Below are 6000 nucleotides of genomic sequence, written 5' to 3'. Positions count from 1 at the left end.
TGAACAGGTAGCTGTTTAGCCATGTATTTCAAGGCAGAATGTTCACCATGCCACTTGCAATATTCTATTTGGCAGTCTACATTGCAGGACTCCCATATAGTCTAGCTAGAAATCACCACCCCCCCGCCCACTTATCCAGTTTTCTAATCTGAGTCCAGTGGGGATCCCTCTGCTCTGCAGGATAAATGTAGCCACTTATCCCCTGAGCCTTTTCCTTGGCCCGTGCTGTCCCTGGACCAGGGATGTACTTTCTCCCAACCCCACACAGATGCTGTGGGAGGCCTGGTACAGCGACCTGGGCTGGGCTGACCCCGCCACTCCATCTGCTCACAGGAACAGAACTTCCTTTGTACCATTGTTTGGCTTTTTTGTTTTTTGGTGGTTGTTTTTTTTTTTTTTTAACTTCTCCTTCCCCCCAGTTTCAAATCCAGTCCCTCAGGGCTTCAGTTGAAGCCATCCCTGCCCAAGCATATCCCCACACCACAACTTGTAATTATTCCCTTAAGTAGGTCATGTATATCTTTTCAGATAACCCTCCTGAAGTGGGAAGGTCCTGAGAAGTCCAGTCAGATGCAGGTCATGGATATCTTTTCAGATAACCCTCCTGAAGTGGGAAGGTCCTGAGAAGTCCAGTCAGATGGAGGCACCAGCTTCTGGAAAATTGCGCAGCTCTGAGTCCTGGCTAGTGGGAGAGAAGCGGAAGGGATAAATTAGGTTGATGCCTAAATCTTTAGGCTGTCTGTTGGGTGCTTTGGAGTGAGTTAGGGTGAACCTCAAGGGAGTGAAATTCTCAAGCAGGGATAGTTATTATGGTAACAAGAAGGTCATCTCATGCCGAACTGTAGAGAAAAAGGCAGTGTGTGTGTGTGTGCATCCCTTAGGCTTGTGAGGTCAGACTCTCCTTCAGACCCAGCAGACTTTCTTCAGGTGAGCCCTCTTTGACCCTTTTAAGAAAATCACTGGCCTTCTGGTCATGATCGAAACCTCCCTATTTGGAGCAGATTCGATAAGTCAGCTCTTTTGTTTACATATTTTTCTTTTAAAAGATGAGTTTGTTCTTCTAAATTTTTGTTGACCTAACTATATCAAAGCAGACCAGTTCAAAGACACAGAAGTTACCAGGAAAGCAGACATTGGATCGTTAAGGACAAAATGTATTTAAGGCGTGTTTACTTGAGAGTTCGTGACACCAAAGATAAGAGGATTTCTGGCTGACAGGTCAGGAGGTTTTTCCCTAAAGACTAGGGCCCCTAGTAGTCCCAAGTACCCAGAGTGGTTCCTGCAAGGCTGAGCTAGGCACCTGAGATGCTAAGGGTCCTAGCTTTGTCCTTCTCTTGGGTGGAGGTGGCTGGGGGAGGGGGAAGGTATGAGACCATGTGCAACCCCCAGATGGGCAGAACAGAGTTGCCCAGGGCCCTTCACAGCAGGATGCAGAGTTCCTGAGGCTTTAGGAGTTTGTGTCATTAATGGCCATGTTCAGCTTCTTCTACAAGGGCAACTGATTCAGGTGAGAGAGGCTGAGAAACAAGTGACCAGAGCAACTACTCAGAGGGGAAAGGAGCCAGAACAATGAACTCCCCAAAGACCTTCTTCATCTTGTCTTCCTGCTGCCTAGCAAAATGAGTAGTCTTTATGAAGTGCTCAGTAAGCATTTATTAAATTAATCAATGATTGACTTATGAGAACAGATCAAAGATTTAGGCCTGGGGTTGGGAAGACAGAAGGAAATCAGTCTGAGGGGATTAGTCAGAAACCTCAAGGGAATCTTGGTGAGTCTCAGAATCTTTGACTCAATAGAGAAGGTCCCTTTAATACAAGACCCACATCCAAATGCAGCTCCCACTAAGGCTGTGACATATGTCATGAGCTTGATGACATGTGAACCTTCTCAGGGCAAATTAGATGGTGGCCTGAGGTAAGGCATTGCCTCTGGGGAAGGAGAGAAAAGACGAAATAGAAATTTAGGAGGCTGGATGGAGGGAATTTGGAGACAAAGGATGTAGGGGTTGAAGAAAAGTGACTCAAAGGTGAAAATAATATAGAGGTAATACCTATATCACAGGGATGCTGTTTGCAGTAGATGCATATTATTTGAGTGCCATTAGTTAGGGCTTCCCAGGTGGTGCTAGTGGTAAAGACCTTTCCTGCCAATGGAGGAAATGTAAGAGACGTGAGTTCAATTCCTGGGTCGGGAAGATCCCCTGGAGGAGGGCATGGCAACCCACTCGAGTATTCTTACCTAGACATTGCCATGGACAGAGGAGCCTGGCGGGCTACAGTCCATGGGGTCACACAGAGTTGGACATGATTGAAGTGACTTAGCACAGATGCATGCATGCCCTTATTTAGGTTCTTAATAGAAACAGCTTTCCTCCTCCTTCTCCACCTCCTCCTCCTCCTCATCCCTCTCCATAAAGGTAAGACTATCTCACCTGAAAACCTCAAGGTGCCCACCCCAGGGAGGCCCTACCAAGGGTCTGAATCTCATGACTGAAGGTCATGGACACACCCCTGCCTCTACTGGTCCCCACTGAACAGATAGAAATAAAAGTGTCTTCTCTCCAGCACTGCACCAGAAAACCCTGAAAGCCATTCTCTCACAGTCAGAATGTCTTCTTTGTTCTTTTGAGACAGAACCAACATCTCTGTAAGGCACAAAGAGGGAGCTTGACTCATAAGCCAAGCAGACGCTTTGGGTTGAGAGATGGCTGGACAGGAGTAGCTGGGGCTGAGCCCCCGATATTTCAGTCCTTGTCGTTGTGCAAATTACGACAATGTATGGGACACCTTTTTAAGGCCCAAACACGTGTATTTCCAAATGTCAGGTCCACATTCAGCCTCAGACCTCTCCAAACATACTCATCCTAAAGCTCTCCCAAAGTGTCTTCAAGGCCCCTCGGGGAACTGAGAATGACTGGACATGTGTCTGGCCACATTTCTGATTCTTTCCCCCCAAACATTTTCATGCCATCATTTACTCAACAAACATTTACCATGCTCCTTTTTCATGCCAGGCACCATTCTGGAAGCTGGAGCTTCAGAGTAATGAAGCCACATCCCTTCCCACGTACAGCCTTGTAGGGAAGCCGGGCAAACCACAGACCAGAATGCTGGGGGTGGGGGGTGTTAGAGAGGTGTTTTTAAAGCAGCCCTGGGAGCACAGAGAAGGCCATAGAGCACAACCAGACTTTCAGATAAGACCTTCTGGAGGACCAGCAAGAGGTGACCAGGTGAAGAGGACAGGGAGGGCTTCCAGGTAAGGGAGAAGCAAGCAGGATGGCCAAAGGCAAGGAAGAACAGTGGTTCTCACCTCCCTGCACATTGAAATCATCAGCAGAGCTTTTTTTTTTTTTAAAGTATAATTGATTTATAGTGTTGTGTTAGTTTCTGGTGTACAGCTAGGTGATTCAGATATGTTCTTTTTCATATTCTTTCCCTTATGGTATATTAGAGGATATTGAATATAGTTCTCTGTGCTGTACATTAGGACCTTGTTGTTTGTCTATTTTATAGGTAGTATTACATATCTGTTAATTCTAGATGGTTCAGCCCCTCTACTCAATGAAGATAGTATGTGAGAGCCTGGGGTTGGTCTCTTTCCCTCTGCCACCTGGGCCCCAGACCATGTGTGACGCTCCATCACGTCCTGTTTATTGACCTCTTTCACCTGCATTGGGAAATTGCCCTTCACTCCTCCAAACTAAGTTGGACTTCATTAAAAGAAATATTCTCTCCCAGAAGGCTTCCCTGGTGGCTCAGATGGTAAAGAATCTGCCTGCAACGTTGGAGACTCAAGTTCAATCCCTGGGTCAGGAAGATCCCATAGAGTAGGAAATGGCAACCCACTCCAGTATTCTTGCCTGGAGAATCCCATGGACAGAGGATCTGTGGGCGATAGTCCTTGGGGTCACAAAGAGTCAGACACAACTGAGCAACTAACACTTTCACTTTTAGAAGGTATGTTAGTGAAAACTCTGTCGAATCAGACAGGGATCCCAGAGAACCTCTTGCAGGTTCCTACCTGCTTTGTGCCATGGACCCACTGACAGTTTGGCAAAAATGCCTGTAAATGCATAAAACAAAACAGGATCACAAAATAATTCAGTGTTATTGAAGTAGGATTCTGTCAACCTCCCATGGAGATCCTTGGATTCCATGTTATAAGCACATGATAATCAAACCCTGGACTGAAAGCTTGGTAGACTGTCCAGAGTCACCCAGCTAAGAAATAAGAGAGCTGAGGCAAGAACCCTGTTTTTCTATTTCTGAGCCTGTGCTCTGCTCATTAATCTATTTATTGTCTTAGAAAACTAAAAAATCAAAACAAAACTCTTACTGTTTCTGCATTTAAAAACTGCTGAATTTTAGTCCCACTGGAAGGCATGGAGGTGGCCCCGCTGGGCCTGTGTATATACTTAAAAATTGGCCTCACTTTTTATTGGATTATAAAACTGTACAAAGATTGTTTCCCAGGAAACATCTGGAAAACCTTAAGGCCACAATAACTTGACCGAGTACACTGGTAACTGGTAGCATATGTCCCAGCTCCTGGACATTTGTTGGATGACTGTGTTGAAGGATGGACTAGATGGATGGGTTCAATTCCTTTGCTTTCAGGTGGGCTTTATCAAGGAGTCCAGAATACTAGTTACTGAGCCTGGTGCAGAAAACAGCCTCCTGCTTGCCTCAACATGTCTCAGGAATTAGTAAGCAGTTGGTAGCCTCTTTCTCTGTTGAGAATGTTGGAAGGTATTAACCACCCCACCCCCCAACCAATCTCCCGGTGAAACTTTCACCCCTTTCTTTGCTGGGGCAATAGAATATAATGGGTAAAAGTATGGATTTGGAGTCCCATATTAGGTTTAAATTCTCACTTCATCACTTTATATTTTTTTGGAAACTTTTGTTGTTGTTGTTTTGTAGTATAGCCAATAAACAATGTTGTGATGATTTCAGGAAAACAGCTTAGGGACTCAGCCATATATATACATCACTTCATCACTTTAGAAAAGTTACATGACCACCTTTCCCCATCTCAGTTTTTTCATCTCTCTAATGGGACTAATGTCTGCCTTGTGGAGTGTGTAGCAATTAGAGCTAATATAAGGACAGCACCATATAAGACCTAGTGTTGCAGTGTTCAATTGTCAGGAGCTATAATTACAATTAGTTCTAGGTTGAACCCCACACCCTCCCCATTCTGTCCCTTAATGAATGAAGCAGGTATTAAGGCATGTGTCATTAGCAAAGTGACTGGGCTCAAAGAAGCCCATTTGTCATGATCAGAGCAGACCAATTTAGTTTCTTCAACAGATCTCAGCAAGATAAGTGACTTGATCACAGTCACAAGGGGAGAAAGCCCAAAATCTTTTTTCCACCAGATCCAAACACCTCCCTCATCTGGTTGCCTCCTCTTTGCCTCCCCTTCTGTTTCTATGAACCCAGATCTCTTGTTCCTCTCAAAAGTCAGCCTCTTTACTGTCTCCGGATCCCACACCCACTTTGCTGCTCAGGATTGCTCCTGCAGTCTCCCCTTCTCTTACATAGTCAGTATTCCACTTCTATGGAAGCATCCTCATGGGCATGCCCTCAAACTCCATGTCTCCCTTCAGCTAACTCATTTCTCTACTACTTTCCTTCAACTTCAAAAATGAGTTGCAATTTCCATGTCCCTTCCTTAACACACTCAAAGTAGGTTTCTATTCCCATTAGCCAGAAACTGCTGTTGTCAAGGTCACCAGTGAACTCCATCTGATAAATCCAGGGGCCACTTCTTCATTCTTACCTCTTTTGAACTTTCAGCACAGTTGATTATTTTTTCCTTGAAACATTTTCTTCCCTTGGCTCAGTACAGGATAGCCCACCATCTTCTTTTACTTCTGTCTCCACTATTAGCTCCTTCTCCTCTACTCAGCCTCTCCAGGTTAGAGTGTAGCAGGGATCTGTCCTGAGCATCCTTTTCTCACATTTCTGTGTGCTCTCCCTTCAAAACCCCATCAA

The sequence above is a fragment of the Dama dama genome, chromosome 19 (genome assembly GCF_033118175.1).
Source record: "Dama dama isolate Ldn47 chromosome 19, ASM3311817v1, whole genome shotgun sequence".
NCBI classification, from domain to species: domain Eukaryota; kingdom Metazoa; phylum Chordata; class Mammalia; order Artiodactyla; family Cervidae; genus Dama; species Dama dama.
Note: the sequence above shows the minus strand (reverse complement) of the source record.